At 38.7% G+C, this 26285-nt stretch overlaps 1 long non-coding RNA gene across 1 annotated transcript; it reads right to left on the bottom strand.

Moving 5' to 3' along the window:
• Positions 1-17425: 17425 nt before the first annotated feature.
• On the bottom strand, positions 17426-20514 carry LOC135301410 (uncharacterized). The gene is made up of 3 exons (XR_010363180.1): positions 20359-20514; positions 18085-18238; positions 17426-17699 (listed from the first exon to the last, which is right to left on the bottom strand). It is a non-coding gene; the product is annotated as an uncharacterized LOC135301410 (long non-coding RNA).
• Between the last annotated feature and the right edge of the window lie 5771 nt (positions 20515-26285).

Raw genomic sequence — 26285 nt, 5'->3', positions numbered from 1 at the left:
CAAAGCAGTGCTGCAGAGTGAAATTGGCTGAAGCATTTTCCCTTTTCTGGTTCATTCCAGCTGTTTCAAAAGCTGTTGAAGAATATCAGCAGAGTAAGATTTTAAAAGAGTCACAAAGTTTACTCTTCAAAGGACTATTGTCATACAAAAGGACAGCAAATAGGTTATTAGGCTTATTTCATGGGCCCCAAAATTATGTTCCATATCGTCAAAGGGCAGAAATTATCACAATTCCATGCAAAATCCGTCACAGTGCGTACACCAGCTATACCCCTTCAAGTCAGTGGAAAATCAGAACTAATATCTCTACCAAGATATGATCTGCACTAAGGAAGAAATTGTATTTTCATTCTACTTCACCATCCTCTTTGTCTTCCCTTTAGACGTTGTCGTGTCCTCTCCCATCAGCTGCTCTCCAAAGTTCTCTTGGCTCGTTTGTCTTCCACCCTGCTGACCTTTCTCCCAGCCCTGAGTACCCTGGAGTAAGTAAAACAGGAGGGAACAACACGAGGACCCCACTAAGAGTGGCAATTTCACCTTCAGAACATGCAGCCCCTGTGGTTTGCTGAACTGGGAGGTTGAGGCTGAGGCACAAATCCAAGGAAGTTGGAGTGGTGCAGCCCTAGGGATGGAGACACGAGTGGGAATCATCCCCACAGCTCCTTCCAAAGGCTCTCACAGGCTTCCCAGCCTGCTGCTGAGCAAAAAGCACCAAAATATGGATACAAAAATAAAATATAAAAAATTTAAAAAAATTTAAAAATACATAAAAGCACCTCTAACAATTTACACCATCTCAAAGTGGGATTTTTTTAGAACAGGCTCAGATTCTCAAGTTCAGATGTTGATATATATGTATTAATGATCTAATATCTCATATGCTATTATTTATCTAACAAATGATCACGTGCTTTTATGTAAGGTTATTCACAGTTATTTTTATACAGGCACAAGATTGTTTTGCCACATAAAACACATTACTTCAGCAATTAATCTTTTAATATTTCCAGACATTATGACTATTATAATAGAAAATATTGTAACGAGATCACAAACTTCTACCTGTTTTGGAAAAAAAATAAAGAAAAATGCTGTTTTTGCTCTCAGAAATATTTATCTTAATAACATTTAAATCACTGCAGGTACAAAAAAAAATCTTAAATATAAAAAATAAAGGTTTTCAAATACTTCTAATTAGAGGAAAAAAACCCCTCTGACCTCTGATTACTTAAAGTTTTTCAATGCTGCGACATAAAGTCTCATTCAAGAACATACATGGTCATGCTTGGGTCAATAAAATGAGAGTAGCTATGCTAAAATGAATATTAAAGTTATGCTAAAATGAATATTAAAGTTATGCTAAAATGAATATTAAAGTTATGCTAAAATGAATATTAAAAGTGAACATACCATGCAAAATTCAGTGCATCTGGTCTTGATCACCCCACATACACAGTCAGTGCTCTTGATGATTTAGATCCATAATTTTGTTCTGTCTATTATGATAAAAACAAATAATCCTCATCTAGCTTTACACCAAATTCTTGAAACACAACACAAGTAAGTGACCAAGGCTTAAAGGTTGACTGAGATCAATAGGAACCAAACATGGAAATACATCTGAAAATATGGGCCAGAAGGATGTACCACACCAGTGCTTATTTCCGAATTCAGTTTCCAAAATCAGCCCAATAGCTTAGCTGCCATTGCATGAATGAATTTGAACATTTTAAAATGTAGCTTTAACTGATTAGCCTCCTTAATAAAAGTAGTACCAGAGGAGAGAACTAAACCTGAATGTCCAAAAGGCTACAAAGAAAAGCCTGCACCTTCCTTTCCTCCCAGATAAGTAGGAAACTTGGCTTTTCCCTAGTCTGCCTCTGGCATTTACTAATGATTTGAAGAAGAAATTGATGAAAGTAGTTAAATTTGACAATGGTTCAATTTAAAATGATTTTTCGTTGCGGGACATTTCAGTTCTGACTCTGGAGGGAAAGCAAAGAGGAGATGAAGCATGGCAAGCTTTCGGTTCCTGGCCAAAACAAATCTGGGTTCACACACTGATGGTCCAGGAATGAGGTCCTTGGACAATGGATGCTGCTGAAACCTCTGAGGAAGACGCTGGAGAATTGATTTGAATGCCATAATGAGTAGATCTGCCCAGTTCCCTCAGCAGTTAAAAATAAAGTTAAAAGAAAGAGCAATCAGGAATCTTTAATGATAATGTAAGGCAATGACTTATACTCAGTTTTGGTTTTGTCAGAGATTTGGGAGGAAAAGAAAAGAACATGACAAACTGTGTTAGCTGAACATAAAGTGAATCCTCCATTTAAACACTGTTTTACTTTTCCTCAGATGTAGATCTTGCTCAAAATTATTTTCCCAGTAATTCTGGCAATTTTTCATCTCTGAATTAGTCACCATGAGTATGTTATGTGCACTCAAAATAGATGTCAGAGAACTCAGAGACCAGATTTTTGCTGAAAATTTTCATATCACAAACTTTACAATTTTTGTTGTTCAAAAATATTCTCCATTATATATCCATGTTTTGTTGTTTCCTTAAAATCCCTGATCAACAAATGAACAGAATCACAGGAATATTTACTGAATGGTAGTGGAGTTTAAAAACAGCTGATTAAAAAGTTGGATAATTAAGCTATCCAAAATTCACAGAATTACAACCCATTCAGTGATCTCTTCACTCTCCCTCCTCCCCTCAACACTTGGAAGGACTTTTAGGACCACTTTGAATGTAAGAGGGAACAAAACGAATCAGATATAAAATATTGTTTTGCAGTCAGACTCAGCTGTGGGGAAATCACTGGCACAAAAATCAAGTGTTGCATTTAAAGTAAATTTTCATAATTTCATACTTGTTAATAGTGCACTAGGAGTTTTTTGCAAATTTTCTTCACTCTCTTTGTAAGGCCTTAGCTCTGCATTAAGCTCATATGGACCTAATAGAGTCAGCAAGAATTCTGCAGGTTAAACTGTTCAGATGAGGTCATTTGCTCAAGATGTTTCAAATTTTGGAAGAACAAATGATCCTATGAGATGATCCTATTACAGAGGTCAAAAGGCTCATGAGAAGGACAATAGGAAATACCTTTCTTTCTTTGTCCATAAAACACCACACAAAAATTGTGCAATGATATCAAGGAAGCCAAGGCAGGGAAAAAATTAGCAGAACTTGTCTTCCCCTTAATTTGTAAACCCACCTCTTATGCTTACTTTGTAATACTGCTGCAAATTATCAAGGGAAAGGCTTAATCTTCCTAAATTGATTTGGAATTCCTGTCATATTAAAAAAGCACACAGGTCTGTAAGGGAGGGAATATATGGAAGAGCAAGGGGAAGGAGGTTCCATGTGTAAACTGGGTTTTTCATAGAAGGACACAAAGCTCATTTTGATTTTGTGGATCAGTTAAAAACTGAGTACAATCAGCTCACATATCTAAGCACTGTCTACAGAGAGAAAAAGAGAACTTTTTTTTTTTGTCCAGGTTAATAAATTAATCAATTTACGCATTCCATATATATACAGAAAAGAGGTGGAAGGAATTCTATTTTCTCCTGAATGATCAAAGTGTTGGCCAATGTTATGGCTGGAGGCCAAACTAGACTGAAGATGGTTTGCTCCATTATACCTTCTGCTGTATTCTTATCTTGGAATGACAGCAATTTCCCTATGTATTTTTAACTGTATTCTTCTATTATGAAAATAAATGGTTATTTAAATGCCATCAGTTTCAAATCACTCCACTGGAAAATACAGCAGGGAAAAGTATCAAAGACAAAGAACTTTTAAATAAATCTCATCTTCCCACCTGCCATATGAACCAATTTCTATGCCAGGTGGCAGATGTTCACGATGGTGCTTAAAATAAGTTAAAATTAAATGGATCTCAAAATTTAATTGTTTTTTAGTGTAAAGAGCTCTAAATTAAAGGATATTTTATTTTATTTTGTAGGTTAGGTATCCTATCAGAAGTGACCTGAAAACCCAGAGCTCTTTAACATAAAGGAAATGATAAAGAGATCAGAATCTCAAGCATTAAAAGAAAATCTCCTTTCCTCAATGTAATTTAATATGTAATATCTCATAATCAGACTATCATGACAGAGAACTCTTCATCCTTTCAATATAACACTTAGCACATGTGGAATTTTCTTGATGCATGACATTTTATATAGGATATAGATCAGACATGTTTTTCTCAGATTTTCTGCAATAAATATATCAGCAGTAGAACACCATATTCAAAAATGTCTTTTGAAAACCGAGTATATATCTGATTATCAATTTTTCAAGTGATATTATCGTTTATAAAATACTTAAGTCCTCTTCTAATTAGTATAATTTCTTATCTGAAGAACTGTAATTTCCACAAGACAGCTTTCACTGAGCATTTCTCCTGCTGATGTTTCCTATATAAAGATAAGTTATGTCTTTTTTTGGGGCATCTTGGAGTAGTAAACATGTTGCTATACTTGAAAGTGACCATTCAGATTTAGCCTTTTATGAATCAATGCCACATCACACTTTGTTCTGTGTCTGCTCTGCGTCAGAGGCTGGTACAGAAATTATATGTACATAGAATATACTTTGTTCCACATGATTTCCCCAGGATAACAACATTGCCTCAGCTGAAGGGATGACAAAGGATTCACGTGTTCTTTGATCCATCCTCTGCATGAGTTTCATAAAGTAGTTGTGGGCCTGAGTAAGAGCCTCACATAAACCATGCCAATTGAATGAAACCATGCTGAATGAGAGAGGAATTCCAAGAGCTGGATCACTGTATCAGAGTACACATGCATTACTTTCAGCCCTTGAGAAGCCAAGATCTAGGGGAGAAACCGTTTATTATCCCAGTGAGATGTGGCAGAAAACGCAGAGAAAATAATTTCCTGAGAGGACAGCAAAAATATCATGGGCCCATCATTACACCCACAGGACAGACCAGATATTTGTTTCCATTTTTGCAGCTACAAAGAACTGGTTGAACTGTCCTACACTAAAAACCAGTTCATTAAAAGTTTCATTTTCCTAGAAAAGAGCTGTGTGCTCTTTACAGTGGGATGTCTGCAGCCTTCAGGGGACCTGGTCTTACTGATCCAAAGGAAATGTCCTAGACTACAAAAGCTGATCTACTGCTAAATTTTAAGGAATGAGCCCTTATTCTAAACATAGTTGTGACAGGTCTGTATAGATATATATCAGGCATTTTGACTGTGGAGTGATTATGAGACCACAAATTCTGTGGTACAGAGGTGCTGAAATCATAGTTTGTGTTCTACAAAGGTTAGTCAAGTCAAGGATTAAGAGTGGTTTTTACCATTGTCTAAACTAGGTCCAGTATACTGCCAGTGGCTGCATTTCCTGATGAGTGCATTGCCAGGATGACTGTCTGGGATGGTATGGAATCAACAATACCTCATGTAGTAAAAATTTATAAATACAAATAATTTATGAACATAAAATGAATCTTCTACTATCATTTTGATGAATGCAAAGACAGCACTTTCCCAAAACCAAGTTTAGTCAATTAAACCTACTCAATTAGCACAATAACACTGCCAAACAAGTCAACAAATATTGGTTCATTGCTCATTTAAAACCCAGACTGGAGGGAAGGAAGACAGGCTGTACTGCAGTGAGGGCTTCAAGGTACTACAATAAAGCAGATTTCAGGAAGAGTTAAAAGTCATGACAAGCTAAGACAGTAGATAGAGAAAAAGCAGAGATAAAGCACAAACATGAGACATTTAGTTCAAGATATTTCTGTCTTTCCTGCCATGCCATACTTCAAACTGCCCAGTTTGTGTATAACTCTTTTCAAAATTTTGAGTCACTTTTGAGCCACAGGAAGCAAGTTTTTTACACAATCCAGACAGGTCCATCTCACTCTCACTTCTGCTGTGTTGTTCCTGCTGTCTACATTTTATAAGAACAGCCAGCCTCCCCCTGGTCACTGTTCAAATCTCCTCAGCAATGCCACAGAGGTGCAGAAAACTTGGAGGCTGTTTAGGAGGCTGATCACTAAACTCCACTTGGAAGTTCCAAATATATATAAATTACAAACTCACTATGTGTCTGTGTTCTCATTTGAGACATGACCTTTTGTGTGAAACCCACTAATAGTGAACATATGTCACAGTAGAAAACTCTTTGGCACCAAGTTATTTCAGTGCATCACAGTTAACAAATTGTAATTCCAGCTCCATAGTTCCTCTGTTCATAATAAAGCAAATCTGTCACAGAAAAAAATAATCTTTCTTACCCATAAAAAGAGTCATAGTTAAAGCATATAAGATTATCATTATGCAAGCTCATTAGGCGTACACAAGCTATACTTTTCCCTGTACAACTGAAATTCATTGATAAAACAATGAAGTGAACTAACACCCCTCCTAAATAAAGTTTCACCAGTAGCACTGTATGTTAATGGAGCTATTTCATTGTTAATGTGACTGACTGCTTATTGATTCTTGCAGTAATCCAGCAAGGGCTTCAGAGTACAATTTAGTTTGGAGAGCTACGGGTCCAACATCCATGCTCAATTACAACTTTCAGAAGGGTAGATCAATAAAATTTAAATTGCTTATGGTAATCACAACTTCAAATCATTGCGATCAGCATAAGCAATCTGCTGACCTCAGCCAAGCTCCTAAATTGAAACTTGTAATGAGTGGTCATTTAGTTTGGGTCCATTCATATTATTTTGGAGGCAGGTGATGAACAATTAAAGATCAGTCAGCACCTTCCCTACCCAGCAATCCCCTCTGAATTCCCCAAGTACTAATATGTAGTAACCCTAGGGTATAGGCCTTTGCACTTCTTTAATGGGTATTCTGTATGAATAAGCAATTATATTTTCTATTAAACAATTTCAGTGTAATTGAATTAGCAGTTATAATATTGCTCGGGCAAGCAGAAGCTTTCCTAGGGAAAAATTAAGTGATATTGGGTAATTCAAATTAATTTATAAGCCTGAAAAATGTAACCATTAAACAGAATTGTTCACCCTCCCAAAAAAATTGCAATTAATGAGCATATTGTTTCAATGCATAAGTTTCCTAACAATTTGCTTTTTGGTCATAATGGCTTTTTTCCCAGTTCATTATAAAAACCTGTCTATTATAATGAAAATTTCATAGGCTGTTTTCTTTGACAAAGCGGGTTGCAAGTTTAAACAAAGATAGCCTGCAGATTACTTTCACGATAAGGAGTCACCTTAGAATTACATTTTAATAAATCATTGACAATAAATCTTCTGTATTACAGCACCAGGGTTTAGAGAGGGAGGAAAAAAGGCAAATACAGAGAAAACGATCAATGAAAATCCCCTTCTGCCAATATGAGAATAGATTGACCAACACCAACGTAAAGTTTGCTACACGCAAAAATAAAAGCTCAGAAAGCTTTAGAAGGATGCAAAGCAAACAGTAATAAAGTCTGTACACAGATGCAGATTTAATTAACATATTAATTTACTAATATTCACCTAACAGCCTCTTGCAAACGGTCTGTATTCAGGGTAGAAGTCACTGAATATTTAAACAAGCTAACAGACACTGATTTGGGAATATTTTCATTAATATAACACCAAACACACGATTCTGGTTCATGAGATTACTTATAATTCACAAGGAGCTGGAAAACTGTTGAGCATTTCCATTTAAGATTCAGAAAACATCACACGGGGTTGAGCACAGACAGTGCTTTGCCTGAAGACTATTTAAACTGGTTTAGTCATCCAAACAGGAAGAACAACTCCTGCACTTTTACTTGGAACAAGAGGTCTTAAGGCCAGGAGTGTCTATGCTACGTGAAATATTTCTTGCCAATTAACCAGTATCAAAAAATACACCTTGGTTATTGATGTTTCTGCACAGCTACGCAGACAAAACTTTCAGTGCCTCATAATTCAGCAGCAGTGGAGAGAAGAAATCTAAAATAAACTGCCCAGACAAAAGACTTCTGAATGGGTTATGCAACACTTGGATGGTTTTCTGAAGTGAATCTATGAAAAATTTGTTCTGATTACAACAAAATCTATCAGTGTCACTCACTAGCTTTTCCAACCAGCATATCATGGAAGTAAAAAACTAGAAAGTGGCAAATTTGTAAGTCTTGATTAAGCAGAATCCAGAACAAACCTCATGCCTCTGCCTTGAATATGTGGGGTACTTCCACAAGAAAGGGCTTCTCCCCTCTGCCTGGCCTGTTATTTTGCATGTAATGTAATGCTTCTCAAGAATATCAATCTTGAAAAGTACACTGATGTTTTATAGCTGCTCCTGTTTTGCAATACAAATGATATAATTACTTGTTTCTCGCTGGAGGGGGTCCAGTTCTTTTAGTTCATTTTTTAAATGCAAATCTTATTAAGCATTTTATCCTAAAATGTTTACTGCAAAAAGGGCAGTATGAGCTCAGACAAAGATGGACAACATCCCTCCAAAAATAAATACCAGGCAAGGAATGAAACCTGAATTAAAGCAGCATACCAAAATCTGAATTGATCACTTACTGAAATATGTTAACATGATGTAATGGGCAACTATTAAATCAGATGTACAGTAATATTCCATGAATCACTGCTAGCTAGCCCACAACGAACAAAGACATAATAAACAGCTCTGCTCACCAAAAACCTCAACTTTTATAATAGCTCTGAAATGTTCTGTTTATATAGTATAACAAATTTCTCACCACCTACAGCTTCCCATTTGTAACTGTGGACAGACTGAAAAGTTTCTCACAGTGGCGAGCAAAGCATTAACTCATTCCTGTGAGTAACTGCTCACTCCTTTGGGCTCACTAAGGACACCCTAAACTTGAGCTGGAGACCACAGCCACTCAGAAATTCCTGGCAGTGTCTGAGCTTGAAATTAGATCCTCCTGACCCAAAAGCACAAGCCCTTGCTGTTCAACTTAAAGCAGATTGGGCACGAGTTGTGCCCTATGAGACATGACAAATGACTGAACAGTTCTGCTTCCATCCATTAGAGGTCAGTGGTATTTGTAAGCCAGCCAACTCATTACAGAACTGCAGAAAAGGGATTAATTAGTGTCCTAGCTTAGCTTCAATTATGGAACAATCCATATTCAAATTGTCTATTGAATATGGTGCCCACTCCATGAGAATTCTGGAAAATGCGAAGAAAATGATGGCATTGCATTGAGGGGGGGAAAAACCCTGCAGTCCAATGACATTGACAATGTCATGACATTCATCCTGTGTCCCTCTCACACTTTCAGGTCAGCAGGGTGACAATGTCCTCTCCAGCTCCTCTGCTGGGAGAGGTACATTTGTGGAAGAGAATCGGGCCACTGGTGCCCTGCTTTTTCCAGAAGCAGTCCTGGAAATGTTGAAAGGAGAAATTCTCTTCTTCCCCCATTTCTCCTAACATGGGGAATAGCACAGCAACAAATGAGATATGAGTAGGTAATAGAAGATTCCTGTGTGAGCAAGTCTGTCCAAAATTCTGTTCTAAAAGACAGAATTTTCAGCCTGTAAAAATAGCTCAGAAATTGGCCTGTAATTATCTGGGGCTCATTGTCACTACACTAGGATTCCTAACCTGTAAATTTTCCTTGATTTTTTAAGTCCTTTAGAGACCACAGCTGTCTATTTCTTCCAATAATTAATAGAGCCAAATATTTGAAGCCAGACTATATAGGAAAGTTATAAATAACATGCATCCTAGGTAGATCTTTAAGACATTTTAATGCATAAAAGCAATATGACATTTTAAAAGTTTGGAAATTTCTTGAAAGAAGGCTGTAAAATTGGCCTAACAAATCCTCAATCCGTTTATTCAGAGGGAAAATATAACATTTATACTTGAAAAAGCAGAGCAAAAATTACCAATTCCCTGTGTGAAAAGAGTGGAAGCACCAGTGGAATATCCAAAGCTAGGTTCTGATCCAAGTTTTGTAGCTGCATATCTGGGATTGACTGATTTTAATAATTATTTCAGATTTTTTGTAAAGAAAATTTTGATGAGATCTTTAGGCTTCCTATCAGCATTATGCCCACACAGGTTCATTTTCCATAAAATTTTTTATTTATTTACTTCATTGTACTTTTTCACTTGTCAGGAATCCTGCAGTAACATCAGCTTAACAAAATTCCTGAAGCAATTACCTATTGGTTGAAAACCCTAGGTCAGAACCAAAAACAGTGCACCTAAACCAGGTCTTAATCAGCCAAGGACAGTGTCATATATAGTGTAAAAACATCATTTATTGCCTTTAGGGGATATCTAAGAGCAAAGGATGCACCTTGTGAACTTGGCATTATTGCAAAAATAAGTATGCAATAGGATTGGCAGCTTATAAGAAAGTCTTGGGGGTTTAATTAGGATGTCAGAAGAATGTGGGCCCATTGACGCTGTATTCTATTGTCCTCTACAGGTGGAAAAACATGAAAAAAAACATTGCAGCACTTCATGTTCTACATTAAGACATCTTGGAGTCATATGCATAATTAGCAAAAAATTAAAAGGGGAGGGGGGCATGTTGTGCCCTTAGTTATAGCAAATAACTTGAGAGAGCTGAAAAACCTGAGAAAAAATATCCCATGTTGTGGCCATTTTTTTTTCTTTTCTTTTTTTTTTTTTTCCTTGAAAGAAGCATGATATTGAAAATATCAGGGATCTTTGGGTCATGAGAGTTTGGTGTGGACAGAGACCAGATTTCAGCCTCGGGACACTGCATCTGATAGCCCATCCCCTCATATCTGCTCTGTTAAAAACTACCCCATGGACAAATCATGATCCTAAGAGTTAGTTGAAAGTATCCTCAAACCTTTCACCCTTTTTGTACTCACAAAGTAATCTAAACCCAGCACATTAAGAGAGACATCAAAGAGTCCCCACTGTTTTTTGTAGGTGCAACTTCTGAGTCTCTCCCTTCCTACTTTACAGATAAGCCATGCAAAGACTTCACTCTGGCCTTTTGCCCCGTAAAGAGTTTTTACTGAAATGTGTGTTGCAGCAGAAAGATAAATAGTCAGAGTTACAGAAATCAATACAGCAAAATTCAATAAATAACAACAAACATCCACTGGACAAGACCTAAACTTTCACTGTGAAAGAAGTTGTTTTGCTTTCCTACACTTGTACAATATAGACACTTTTGTGCATTCGCATTCTTAAAGGATGTAACATTTGATTTTAAAGACTAGGGCAAAACGTGAGATATATGTTCCATCGCCATCACTGTTTAAGAGACCTTTGAAACCAGAACCAGAAACTCAAATGATATTAAACTCCATCACACGTATAAATTTAGATCTCAAATTCACTTTAAACTATGGATGCAAGATACAAAATACAGATCCAGATCTCATTAGCCTTAAGGTCTGCAGCTATCTGAATCTGACATTTTGACTTGGAGCCATTTCTGCTAGGAATCAGAAAAAAATTCTCATTTTCCATTTAGTCATTCCCAGCATGTTTTGCTTACGATTTTTTTTTCCACTCTGTCCCTGCACTAAGAAGCCATTGAACCATCTGTAGTATTCAGATAATAATTTCCTTAGCTATAACTATATAATTCCACTAATGAGAGCTACTTGAGAGTCTGCTATCATCCATTTCCAAAGATGTTATTATAGTTTGATCTTTTGCATATGCAGGCATCACTCCACCTTATAGATGTGGCTAAATGGATAAGAAACCACTTTTTAAAGAAACACTGTGCTGGAGCAATGCACATATTGCAAATGCAAATGGCATAACTAACGAGAAATATAATTTTAAAGAGTCTGAAACTGTTTTACAGAGAGAAAGGATTCAGACAGAAGTTTTGGCTATAAGAAAATAATTTTAAAATAGCCTGAGAAAATGAAAAAAATATTTTGCTTTAAAATATTTCAACTTGTAGTTTACAAATTGAATTTTCACTTTAAAATCCACCAACTTTTACTATTTATTATAAGAATTAAAGGAGGTAAATTTTATTTTAAAAGAGAAATTACAGGTTGTATGTCTCCTTGATTTTTTTCTTTATAGAAGGAAAGCTCAAATAGAATTCTCTTTGGTAATTAACCATAATTTATTTCCATTTTTCAACTGACATTGTGAACAAAAAGAACACCTTTAGACCACACCAACGCAAAAAGGCAGCACTACTAATCACAACAACAAATCAGATCCTCCAAAGGGCCTGATCTTACATTTAGTTTCTTGAAGTCTCTAAGAATTTAATATTATTTTGATGCCCTAAAGTTTTAGCTTCCATATTTTTTAGATTTTGTGCTGCCTAGGTGTGTAGCTGAGCTTCATATTAAGTGTTAGTAGGTTCATCTTCAAAAGGTAGGTAGGCAAAACAATCCTTTCCCAGCTTGAGACCAAGGAAAACTGTTCACGGACTTCAGGGCAAGTGAAGAAGAGCAAACAAGGAGGATGGGACTTCATAAGCTAAAGCTGTAATTGGACAATTAACTCCAACATGCAAATGGAGCAGAACTTACAAAGTGAGAGACCCCGTGACCAGTGGTCCATTTCGGGACCATTTTGGTTCATCTTGGGTGTAGCCCTGGTTGGGCTCTTGTGCTGCCCAAGGTGGATCCTTTAAGGGCTTTTAATAAATGCATAATTTATTCTTTTGGCTCTTCGTCTCTGTTCCAGGTTCAGCCTCTCAAGGCATCAATCTCAGGCCACACGATCACACAGTTTTCCAGGTGGTAGCTGGACACTCTTCCAGCATAGCTTCAAGATTTTTTTTCAGGATTTGCCCCTCTGCAGAAAGAAGGTGATGCAAGAATCTGCCTTGCAGCCTTCGTGGAAGGGTCCTTGTGCCAGCACTCTACATTGAGTTCATGCTCACCAGCTTCTCAAATAAAAATTATACGCTCCACGTAAGAGATTCCTGATAACTCTTCACATCATGACCTGCCTGTGCCCTTTATGAGCACACAGCCTCTGCTGCCACAACACCCTCTCCATTCATGGCTGAAATCCTCCAGCACAGAAGTGCCTTCTTAAATGGAGAGCTCAGTTTGAAAATGCATTCCTCAGTGTGCTGATGAAAAATGAATATGAGAATAAAGGAATTCCTGTTCTTTCTTTGTGTACAAGATGCTCCTTGCAAAAATCAATCCATGCCATTTTGGAACAGTATCACTAATGAAATTACCATAATCAAGAACTGTGAAGGCATTGATTACAAAACACTAAGCTAATAACAGCTTTGAATGAGATTCTGATGTCACTGAAGACTTACAGAATCTGGCCAGGATTTCTGTCTCTATCATCAAATAATCCCACTGAAAAGCTAAACTTGGCAACTATAAACAGATGATAAATCAAAGGTCATGGTTCTACAAGACACTGGCCCCCAATAATATAACAATGCTGTTCTTTCCAGACCCTAAGTGAACTTATCTTGCCAGTTAAGATACATTCAAAAGATCATCCCAGTATCATGCCAGATCTTCTACCCTGCAACCAGCATGAAGCACAAACCTGGTAGCTCTCATTATCTTACCAGAAATAGCCCTAATCACAGTTTTGTGATGGATCCAGACCAAATCTTTACAGACAGACAACTCAAAGATGCACACAGATGCACACATGGGTGAAGCTGGAACCGTGACTTCATTGACTTTCCTGAGATGATGCATGATGCTAAATTTAAAAAACAAAATATTTAATTGGATTGTGTCCAAACCACCCTGTATTGGGTTTGTATGGCAAAGTTGTGGTAGTTGAGGGGCTACAGGGGTGGTTTTTTTGAGAAGATTCCCCCATATCCAGCAGTGCCAGCACCAGATGCCTCCAAGACAGACCCACCACTGGCCAAGGCTGAGCCCAGCAGTGACCTCTGGGCTAGCAGGTTTTGGAAGAGGGGAAAAAAAACAACACACAACAGCAAAAGTATCTGGAGGGAGGAGTGAGAATAGGTGAGAGCAACAACGCTGCAGATAGCCACCCCACTGAGGAAGGAGAGGCAGGAGTGCTGGAGCAGAGATTCCTTTGGTGAAAATCATGGAAAACTACAGGGATGCAGAGATGTACCCACAGCCCGTGGTGGGTGCTGGAGCAGCTCAGAGGAGGCTGCGACCCTGTGGGGAGCCTGTGCTGGAGGAGCAGGGTCCTGGCAGGACCTAGGACTCCATGGAGAGGAGCTGGAGCAGGTTTCCTGGCAGGATGTCTGACCCCATACAGGACCATGCTGGACCAGTGTGTTCCTGAAGGACTGTTCCCTCAGAGCAGAGATGGGGCAGAATGTGAGGGGTGATCCCTCTGAGGAAGAAGGAGCAGCAAAGATGATGTATGGTGAACTGGCCAGAGGCCCCACTACCTGTTCTGCTATGCCACTGTCAGGGAGGAGGAAGAGAAAGTTTGTTTTTGTGCACATCTCCTAGATTTCACCTGTCAGAGCTTAAATTGTACACTGTCTGTAAATGTGCATGTGACTAGAGATGCAATGTCTTTGCCCAGCACACTTAAAACCTTCATAGTTTCAACATGTTTCACTGTTATTGGAAATTTCAGAGGTACAAAATGTCTAACTCAGCATTCATTTACTTTTTAGATATTTTCATTTTGTGAAGCCATAGTGATTAGCACAGCTGAGGCCCCACATCTCGGGGCTGTATGGTAAGAGCCCAGTTACCCTGATTTAAAGCCAATCCACATCCAATGTAAGCAGATTCACTTGAAGGACCAGGACTGGATTAGGCAAAGCAAATAAAATGGAGTACATAATTAAGAGAAGGATGTATTAAATGAGACCCTACAGGTATTTTCCATCTCCAGCAGCTAAGACTCAATCCCCTTTTCCCCCCAATAAGATCTGAGGCGATAAAAAATTCTCCCAAGACCTCCCTCTTTCACTAATGTCCAAAATGGTCTTTGTTTGCGTAGAAACAACGTAGAAAGATATAAAAATAGGTTTAAATTAGCATATTGCCAAATTGGTCTACTGTAACAAGTGCTTTGAAGTCTGGCATGCTGACTGATTCCCCACAGGAAGTTGAGTACTCTGAAAACAATTAAGAACAAAAAAGGGGCGGGGGGAGGAGAGAGGGAGCGGGCAAGTACAGTAGTTAAATTAAGCAAAGTGAGCCTTGGAATAGTCAAGGGACTAAACAAGCCATCGAATCACTTAATAACAGCTCTTCTTTAGCAGTGGAGATAGAAAACACCGAGTGGATTTTTAGAAGCAGAGACATTAAGGTTTGAAAAAGCAGAATGACAGAAGTTTAAATTAAATAAATGAAAATTACTTCAGAATATAATAGAAGGTAATAAGGCACCAAAACTGCCAGTAGTTTAGTAGCTAATCCTGTAGCTCTAAAATTGATCCTAATGTAAAAGCATTGTGCAATTTAAAAATAATGAACATAATAATCCTTGCCATTTTACATAATAAATAAATCTTAACTATGCTTCCCGTTTGTATAAAGCCTTGTGAAACGATGGTTTTGTGTGCTAAAAAAATCCAAATGTTTGTTTCACAAGGATATTATAGTGATGCAGTGAAATATGTTTTGAGGGAGAAGGTTAAAATATATTTTACAGGCAGTACTGAGTAAACATAACTATATCTGAAAAACCACACATGCCACAAAAAGACAGACCTCTCAGATTTTACTGTAAACATTTTACACTGTGGAATACCTTCTCTATAGCATTTTGTCTACGCTGAAATGCACAATCACCTACTGAAAGGTGGTTTCTGAAAGGTTTTTTTTTATTATCATTAATGTTATGGAAGTGTGCAGGGGAACTGCTGTATAATCAGGAATATTATCTGTCCCAAAGACCCTGGGATTTTTTAAAAACTTTGGCAATTAACTGTTGACAACAAGACTCCAGTAATTAATGCTTCTGGTTGCCAATGGAAGTGTGGAGACCCCACCCTTGGTTCAAGGCTGGGCTGGAGAGGCCCTGAGCTGGCTCACACAATTCCTGCCTTGCTGCCTGGCAGCTCAGAGCCCGTTCATTCTGGGAGAACTCCCAACACCGGGCTTGTAGGACAAGGCAGGAGACCCATGCTGACCTCAACAGCCCCAAGAATCACCTTTATTGTACAGGAACTGTTCCCTGAGAATGCGCTATCACAGATGCTGCTATAGAAGATCAGTGAGCATTATCCTGCCAGAATAGCAGCTTTGAGGAATTCCAGCTGCCTTGAATACTGATTCGTGGTGCTGCACTCCCAAATTTAGTAACCAAGGGAAAGCTGGAGAGCTTGACACCGACATTCACACTTCTGGCCAGGGGAACACGGATAGGAAAGAGTAACTGGAAGTGGAAGAGCAACAGAACTCTCTCAAAAGGGATTTTTGCACAAGTCGAACCATATTTCAGTTCTTCTTTGGACTCTGTAATCCCTACATGGACTTGAAAACAGCAATATTATGAAATGAAAGAAAAATAAGTAGTTATTATTAAGCTTCTCTGTAGTTAAAACAACAGTCCAGAAAAGCTAAGTGAGAGGGAACCCTATTTAAGGTGAGGCTGGGAAAGATTGTGGAGATGAAATTTTGTCTTATGGATGAGACTCCACTCAAATGTTTTTTGGTCCCCTATATGTCAAGAACCTTCCTCATTTTGAAAAGCATTATCCAACTTTCACATCTTACCTCAGGATTTCCTGGTCATCTTGAGACATTTTTGACAAGTTCTCAGGGTTTTGTCACAGACAGTCACCAGGTGAGGAGAGGGGAGCAGGGAGTGAGCTGTGCTTCTGGGAGATTTGGTGGAGGAGGGCTGAGAACAAAATATCCAACAGACTTGCACTGCTCAGGTCAAAAGCCACCACATGAATCTGACCCTGTCCCCTTCAAGCTTAAAAATCAGCTCAGCTGGAACTTAGTATGAACCATCAGCATCTGCTACCATTGTGTTGATTGTTCTCACCTTTGTGTTACTTCCTCTTCTTTTTTAATATTATGTACGATTATTTTATATTATGTATGATTCTTTTTTATTATGTATTAATATTACAGTACCACCTATAGCAACAAATTAAAATTGCAGCTTCCACCAGAAACATGATCTGTTACAGAAGGTTCTGTACCAATCTCAGTGTTAATAAGACACAATCACTTGCTCAAAACTCCCAAAAGGAAGGTGACAGAAACAAAATCAAAGCAAAAAGAAGTGGCCCGGCTTGTGACACACAATAAAAGTAGAAAAAGTTTCCTAATTCCAAATCCAAGGTATCAGATTGCTTCACATTTTCTTTGGCACTTTGCCTTTATATATCTTCTTATCTTGAACCTGAACATTTGTTCTTATTTGTGAGTGTGTGTGATACACAACTCAGCCATGCAAACATGGAATTTCAGGAGTCAGCTTTGCATTAAGCATTAATTATTTTATTGATAGAAGTTTGGAGACTGGAAACAGAAGCACAGAGCTGTTACCTGACTTGGTCAAAAATAAAATTGGGATAGGATACAGGCCTTTTGGTGCTGCAATTATAAAACTTGGAGGTTTTATGAGCAGAAGCAAGTAAGTGCTACTCCTGGTCAGAGCTACCTGTAACCTGATTCTCACAGCATCAAGATCCTGCTAATGAAACATCTCTGCCAGCATTTGGTACCTCCCCAATATGACTACACAAAACAGCTCCATGAGCAGGCCAAGTGATCCTACAGGCCTTCAAAGAAGTTTCAAGAACCCACTGGCTAAAATTTCTTCATTCACTGAAGTCAGTTATTGTCCTGCCAGGGGGGAAAAGAAAGAAAAATCAAACAAGTTTCACTTTGCATGCATTCCTGGTCAGCACTAAACATTTTTCTAGGTAGCAAGCATAATATAGGAGATTTTAAATGCTTTCTTTGAAAGTAGAAAAATATATCTTTTAAGCAGTCAAGCGTTAACTGTGAGAATTAAAAATATCTGTTCCATGTGTTCAAGTCCCAAGTAAAGTAATATTAAGTATGTAGAAGAAAGTTCAGGTAGGAAGAGCAAATGATTAAAATAAAAGTCCCTTGGGTCAAAATGCGAGCGCAGTGGACATAGATAAAATACCAGGGAAAGCAGATGAAATACAAACAGGATGTGCTGTGGTGTCTAAATGAGACACATTACTAAAAAAAGTATTACATCATTAACCACTCCATCAACCTCCTCTGCCAGGGCTGCAGTGGACTTTGTGTTGGCCACACCTTGGAGAATATGAGAATCTCAGATCACTCCCTGGTATGTTTGCTTGTCTCACTTTAATACTTCAAGTTTCAGCATGAATCTTCTCTCTCCTCTGTTTTGAAGAGAAACAGCAGTTAAATTAGCAGTTGAAAAATTATTTCAGCTGTGTCACAGTGCTGTCAGTGTATGACTGAGTAGTTGCTGTCTTCTGCATTGATATCCCTGCTCTTCAGAGGGTGTGATATGCTCTGTCCACAGGCTGTGTTGCAAAATCCATCCATTGTAAAAATATTAAAATGTCATTTTTTACAAAAGAAATTATTTTGATTTTTCAGAGAAATTTAATGACTTTTGAAAGTAATTGTTTCAAAAACTGTGTTTAAAATGTTTATTCAGATCTTAGAAACTGTGTTCAGTTTCTAAAATTACTGAATACAGTAATTTTAGAGGTTTTAGAGGTTGCCATAAGAGCCACTCAGTTTGTCTGTCCTACAGCTGAGTTCATTCCATGCAAATTTTCAGACAATATTTTTAGCAACTGAAAGAGCTAAAGGAAAAACACCTTTTGTTCCCACGTTGTGAAATACACAAAGCAAATGTGGATTATTTACTTTGTGTGCCTTGGGTTTGGTCACATCCACTTTTTCTTTTCCACGTCAGTGAAGTTGTTTGCTTTCACACATGCACAGGAAAAAAGAAAAAAAAAAAAAAACAACACCAACAAGAATGAGGAAAACACGATACCCTTGATTGCAATCCCACAGAAACTGGAGAAAGGACTTGGGGACATGTCGTCTTAGCCTGTTTGTTTTTAATTGACCAGATTTCAAGTTGACAGTGGCCCTTTTAGCAGCGCGCAGAACAAAAACAGCGCCACATGGCCAGCAGGGTCTGTTTTAAAGTGGTGCTCTCTCATGTCCCCTGCTGAGGATTGCACCATATGAGCCATCAGTAATGCCAAGTCAAAGGCCAAGCATCAATAAAGCTCTTGCTGGGATCAAGAATATGTAAACAATGGAGCAGCCACTTCTGGGAGTGGTTACAGCAGAGGTAAAGCTGAAGTTAGGTGGCATCTAGCTTTTTTCCTCTGAAATTTTACAAAATACAGTATTTTCTTCGGACACTGCTGCTGGCAGTAAATGTTTTAGTTCAGGCTGTATTCTGCACATACTTAAATGAATGGAACATGATAGAGACTATTTGGGTAGAAAGCCTGTGAGAGTCAGTGGGAAGAGCTCTGCTCAATTCACTGGTTGCTGAATTAGGTCTGTAGTCAATATGTTGTATCCAGATATCATGGCAATGAGAACTGGAAAATTTACATACAGTGTCCTCTGTCATTAAACACACTGATAAAAGTACACTTATATTTAGTGCACTTGAACACATCAGGACTAACATTCTCTTCAGTGATGTACATGTACCTGGAGTTAAATATTCCTACAATGGAAGTTCTCTGAGAACAGGCTGTTATTTCAGAAGGAAAAGACCTACAGAATATCGCAGGGATTGCTGCTTTACTTGGTCCTTCTGTCATTCCTGCTATAGGATGGATTACGGTTCCTGTGGGAAGGATTTATTTATGCATATCCTGAAACAGTTTCCCTAAATCCTGCTAGCTTCTTTTGGAGTGTGGGTTCGTCCATAATTCATGCACCTACAAGACTTAGCTGGACAAACTAAAGAAATAATATAAACCCCCCTTGCAAGGACATTACTTCTCTGACCTTAACCAACTCTTTGTTGCCATCTGTCCCTGTACATGACTCATCCCATTCTGCCACATTACCATTGACAAGGACACATAAAGCCACAAAAGGAGTTGATGGGCATCCACTCCAGAGCATTTAGCTACCTTGCTCCATGCTCCTGAGATCTAACTGTGCCTTTTGACAGCTCTCCAAGCACATTTCCCCACTTCTAGAATGAAACTGAACCTTTGCACTTTATTATTATTATTATTATTATTGTTCTCTTTCAGCAAAAAGGTAATTGGGCATGAAAAGTTCAAATCCATTAAATAAAAACTCAATTTAAAATATTTTCCATCCACCAAGCAAGCTCCTATTCATTATGCTGACACTGTACTCCACCTCTGTGCCAAGTGGATCACTCAAAGATGCCCCCCACCACTTCCCTGGCATTTTGTGTGACAAGTAAATCTGCTGTGCACACATTGCTTTATAGGGCATCCCAGTTTTTTTCAAATACAAGCAACATTTTTTACAGCACCTTTAAATTCCCAAGTCAAATTTTGTAACTATCAAGGTAATATGAAGTAAACCGTCTGTGCTGAGTCTCTCCTCTGGATATTGTGGCAGACACAGCTTCTGAGTTTTATTTCTGCTTCTTTACTCACTTCTTTTTGAACAGCCTCAGTCCTATTCAGTTTACTGCTAAATACAAATAAAACAAAAACAATAGCAGGCAATTAAAATAAAAATTGCATCGTTCTATGGGAACCACAGTAGAAGAACTCAGATGTTGCAGTTACCTGGTGCCTTGTTAATTTTGAAAAGCAAAACAATACAAAACATTCTAATGTTTCAGCCACAGGTTACATATTCTGTTTTCACAAAGGTCACTTTTTCCATAAAGTTTTTTTAGTGCAATTTTACTGTACAGAGACACTCTTTTGTCTTAATATCTATTATAAATGTCTTCTTTAAATCTAGCAAAATATTTTCCCCTTACAACTTAATCTGCCAGAGATGCAGAGCACAGCTACTTTATTCTTCACAGGTCGAGTCCTGAAATCTAATAAAAAAAGCCAAAGAGGGACATCTAGTGGTACCACGGACAAAATTAAGAATGAGGAGAGGAAAGAAAAACCTATTGCCATGCCCATGGATCTGAGATAACTGCTGGTTTCTCATTGGGAACGAGGAAAGCTTGAAGGGAAGACAGAAATAACAGAAAGGAAAAAATCTGGCTATTTTATTCTTTTCTAACACATTGCCACTTACAGTGGGAATAACGGTGAGTCTGATTTATTTGAAGAATGTTGGATTCCTCTAAACGAACTGAAATCAAAATGAAAGTGCCATCATCAAACAATGCTGCCACTGAACCCCAGATTCAAAAATGAAAGTGTGTCCTGCCTTTCACTTGCAAAAAAATCCCCAGGAAAACCAAGGGGACCTGCAGAACTAATTTCATTTACCTTGAAAGTAGCTACATCAAACTCCACCCAAGGGCTGAGCACCAAAACAAATTTCAGCACGGCAAAACTTCTGAACACTCACCCAATGAGCCAATGATAAAATTTAGTGTTTGTCACTTATATTAGCAGTGAATATGTCATTATAATCACCATGGAGTACTCATGCAGAATTAGTGGAATATGCCATCTGTCAGCTAATGAGGCAGAGCAGCACCACTGGACCCCTCTCCAGCTGAGGACAAGGAGAGATCAACAGCAAACCCCAAATTGCTTATAGAGACAACAAAACCCCATGAGCTACATGGTCCTAACCAACTTTAGTACCAGAGTGTTCACAACAAACTGATTCTTGTGAAAACACCCTTCAAGAGCACAGAAGGAACTCTCACATGATGAGTATGGGTGCTGCCAGCCCTGCTCGCAGAGAAATGCAGATGGACCACACTTGGTCTGATGTGAAAATCCCATTGTAAACAACTTTCCACTGTATATCATTGCCAGTATTAAATAAAGTAAATAAATGCATGAGGCAGTCATGCACACTTAGAACATAACTGCAGGCTCTTTAAGGAAAATTGAGGTTTTAGTGTCACTTTCTATCAGAAGAGGAAACAGATTAAGTTCTACCTTTATAGCAATTATTCAGGTTTCTTAGATACTTAGAGATTAAGAATTTTAAACCTACCTTGAGCACTTCTGTAGCAATTCCACATGCATTAATCCCTACAGCTCCCACAGTGAGGGTTAAAGTGATGAAGCTCAGAAATTCTTCCAAGAAATGTGGGACAACCTCTAGAGCAGACACCTTTCTGCCCAGCTCCCAAACTCACCCTTCTGAAGGTCCTTTCTGGTTTCCATGAGAGCATTGCAGTGAAAAGGAATTGTTTCATGCAAATTTGAAAGCAAGTGTCGTATAATACTTTCCAGGCAAAAAGGAAATAATCATCCTTTCCCTGCTGCAGGTGTGATGTCATTTTGGGGGCAGTTTTTTAGTCACACAATGTCAAGAGCCATCTCCCACTGCAGTGGTCTGTGCAGCACAGGGGCCTTAAGGCAACTGATTAAACAGAATTAGCTACACATGGGTCTTCTCCATGCTGATCTGAGGTTTTTATAATCCTCTTTGCAGATATTTAATGACTGGATACACATAGAAAAACATTCTGAAAAATGAATTTGTTTTAAGGAGATAGTAAAGCAATTTTATAAAGCAGAAAGATACCTGCCTCTCTTACCACACTTCATCTACCAGTCTTCACCCAGTTTGTTCCTGAATGCTGTTCTGAGCTATCATTTCCTTCCTTTCAGTTCTCTCTTCTCCTTTTTCTCCTCTTTTTTTTTTTCTATAGGACTGACACTACCTTCTGAATTCATTCCACCTCACTGGACAACTGGACAAGCAGTACCCATGAGACAGTCTTCTTTTTTGTCTCTTTTTTTTTTTTTGGTAGTAAAAAGACAGGTTCCTCTGTTCTTAAGAACTTCCTCTTCTTAAGCTGTCTCCAAGTTCTCCCACATATGAGAATAAAAAGTAAAAGAATGATGCTGTCAGTGGTGATGCACACCAGGGCCTACCAGCAAAGAGTAAGAGCATTACATTTACACCTGGTAAAAGCATTCAGTTGTGGAGATTATAAGGTACTGCTAAATTGGAGCAGAGTGCTTTGTAGGAGGAAAATCCATTATTAAAATATTTCATCTTCCACCTTGCACTGCAATAATGTAATAAGAACTGCCTTGATTAAAATAACCAAAACCAAAAAAAACACCAAAAAACCCACAAAACAACAAACAAATCCAACAAAAACAATCTGTCTTGTGTTTAAAGCCCAAGTTTAGTGTACATATACACCAGAGAGAAGCAATGTCACAGAAAAGAGTGAATCAATGCCTGTTTTCCAAAGTCTCTGAATGAGGATCACACACCTTTCTGGAAGTCATGCTGCGAGTGAACTCCCCTCAGCAGAAGGGCAGCCATTCCATGGCTTCTTTTCCACTAGAGGTCAGGCTGAAGGAGCTAATGATCTATTTTAGCCTTCAGAATCTATGAGTGGGAGTCACTGACCAAGATTTGGAAGCCTGAATATCACTTAAAGTGAATCACAAAGAGGTATTAGATTTCTAAGTGTCCAACAGCCAGAGATATTTAATCATGAGAGTATTTTAGTAAATGTCAATACAACCTTTCAGAGAACACTTGGTGCCATCTCAGTTGGCAGGACATCATTTGGAAAAGAGAAAAGTTCTTCTTAATCTTCAACCTTGAAATGAAAACTCCATTAGCTTGAATAATGACAGACAACACTTTAAAAGCAGTATTCTAAAAGTTCAGCTTTTTATTTTTTGCTCTTAGAAAAGATATACATTACAAGCATTTCCCATGAAAAATCTAGATTGAATTTGTTTCTGTAAATAACTAGGAATAGACACAGCAAAGCAATAATCGGCTTCAGGTAAAAAGAATTTTTCCAAACCCCAAAGTGATTTAAGAGCCCAGGCTTTTCTTCTTCTGTATTTTGATGACAAGCAATTCTATCACTTACAGAAGCATTGACCCAGCTTCTTGAAATAAATACCTTGAAGGCGGTGAAGCTCAGACACACACTCGTTTCTGAAAATTCCAGGAAATGTTTAATGTATCATTTATAGTTTTAAACACATTCTTCGTTGTGACAGGACAAAAAGTCATAATCAAACGGCACATCCTAGCTCAGATCTCTTCACCAGTCATCATCTCTCCCAACAATTCAGTGCCTTCAGTGCATGTGTCTGCACCCAGGAAAACCAGCAGAAAGCCATTTTGCCCAAAGGCTTTTAAGCACTTACCCACACAAATGAAAATTAAACTGAGGAATTGCTGAGGTTTACACTTCTGAAGACAAAGCGGCCCATGAAATGCCCTCAGATCTGAACTCAGCTAACCAGGATCTGCCAGCTGGCATTTTGAGATGCTTCATGGTCAACTCTTAAGAGTCACTTCAAAGATACACAACATACCTGGGAGAAGAACACAAAATGCCAGGAATAATGAGCAAAGAAACCCTGTAGTTTCTCCAGTTGCCCAAGACTGGTGGTGGGAATAAGTGGCATAATAAACAGAAATGAAGCATCGAGGCTGATGGTTTAACCTCTTTTTCCATGGCTCCCGTGGAGCAGCCCTTTCTGTACTTTCACCAGGTCAAAGGGAGCACACCTGCTGATAACAGTCAGTTGTTTAATCAGTTACAGGTTACTTCATTCCATGATTTTGCAAGAGGACCTGATACTAGCAGTCTGAAATCCACGTGCACATTTTTAAAGGTGAAAATTCAGTTTAGCCGGGCAATAAATTCAACTAACGCAGCCTTCCTCCTTTGCTAGCTCTCCTGAAATATGTTAACCTATCAAAATTCACAGCTGTACAACAGGCACAGTGCACCTCTACAGGGCAGGGAGCAGAGAAATGCAAGAGCTGTGTGACAAGGACCACTCCAACAGAGTTTATGCGGAGCTGGCAGTCGGCGTTTGACGGAATCTGGTGAGGCACATTTCCCAGATTGAGCACGTACCCCGCCCAGATGCACAGATGGTATTTGTGGGAGCAAAGGAAAATAAAATATAGGTTTAAAATAAATGCAAGAGAAACACAGAATAATATTGAATCACTCTAGGTATTTCTAAGGGTTTCCAGTTATCTTTTCTACTTCTCAGCACATACGAGTGTATGTTCTGGGCTTTACAACCACTGAGCAAATGGAAGGGATTTGAAACCAGTTTTATTTCAAATATAAGATCACAAAATTAAAGACGGTCTCCAGGAATGAGATTTCTGTACAGAAGCTTGATGCAAAAGGAGCTGAAAATGCTGCTCCTGCATATGCCTGGCATTGACAACCAGGCTTGTGTGAAGAGCCTTTTCCATGCTGAAGGAAAGGACTCTCTCTGCTGCTGAACTTCAAACAGGGCCCTCTGCAGAGTGGCTGCATTCCTCTTGTTTGACGTGGATGCAAAGACACACAGCTGGGAGGAAGAGGCAAGCCATGAAGTAGCGAGGAAATAGAGTTTTAGATGGTGTTATGATGATATAAGGAAGCCAGAGTAGCTGGCAGGCTGACTGTGACCATGACTGGTCTGGGACACAGCTCCAGGCTGCAGCCTTGCTCCTTCACCCTCCATCACTGCTCCTTCTCAAACCAGAAGAGCTGCTAGCCTCTGTTACAATGCCATCCAAGGCAGCTGCTCTCAAGATCCCATAAAACCCAGCAGAGGAAGAAGGAGGAAAACAGCAGAGGTTGGAAATAGTGGAGAGAGGTGTAGGAAGAAACATAAAATCTCATGTTTCCTGTTGGAGCCTCTGCTAACCCAAAGGTGCTGATGTGTGCTTACTCTGCCATGGCAGCACTGGAAACTCCCCAATGTTCCACTTTTAATCATCATCTCCTCTCATCCTCCTTCTAGAGGATCCAGCTCTTTGTTACTTTGATCATTAGTTAGATTTAACTTTTTGTAAATCAGTGTTAAATTATTGATTTCCAGTTCTACTCTCTCTTCTTTAGTAGACATGCTTCAACACTACACTTAAATTGCAATAAAAACCCTCTTTCTTTGGATTAAACCAGTCTCCCTGAATTTTTCCCCATTCCTCCTGCCACCCCTCTGAGTTGCAGCCTAACATAACACTGCTCCAACTTCCATCTCACAATGTGGGTAGGTAGGAAAGCCCTCCAGTGTTATTTCTTGCAGTACTACAACTACTGCTCCCATGCAAACGCAGAACAAAATCTGTGATTTGTGGAAGCAGCAGTGAGAACTCTCCACCTCTTCCCTGGGCCATCCCCTAGGGGAACAGCTTCTGGGGTAGGAAAGGAAACCAAACTTGCTCTGACTTCTGCCATTTAAAACTTCTCAATGACCAGCACACTGCATATAAAGACCTTCTGGGTCACTTGAAATCTCCTGCTATTATTGAAGCCAGAGCTACTAAAGAACCCCAAAATAACCAACCAAACAAAAGGAA

The sequence above is a fragment of the Passer domesticus genome, chromosome 5 (assembly GCF_036417665.1).
Source record: "Passer domesticus isolate bPasDom1 chromosome 5, bPasDom1.hap1, whole genome shotgun sequence".
In the NCBI taxonomy this organism is placed as follows: Eukaryota; Metazoa; Chordata; class Aves; order Passeriformes; family Passeridae; genus Passer; species Passer domesticus.
This window is presented reverse-complemented; position numbering and strand designations above follow the sequence as displayed.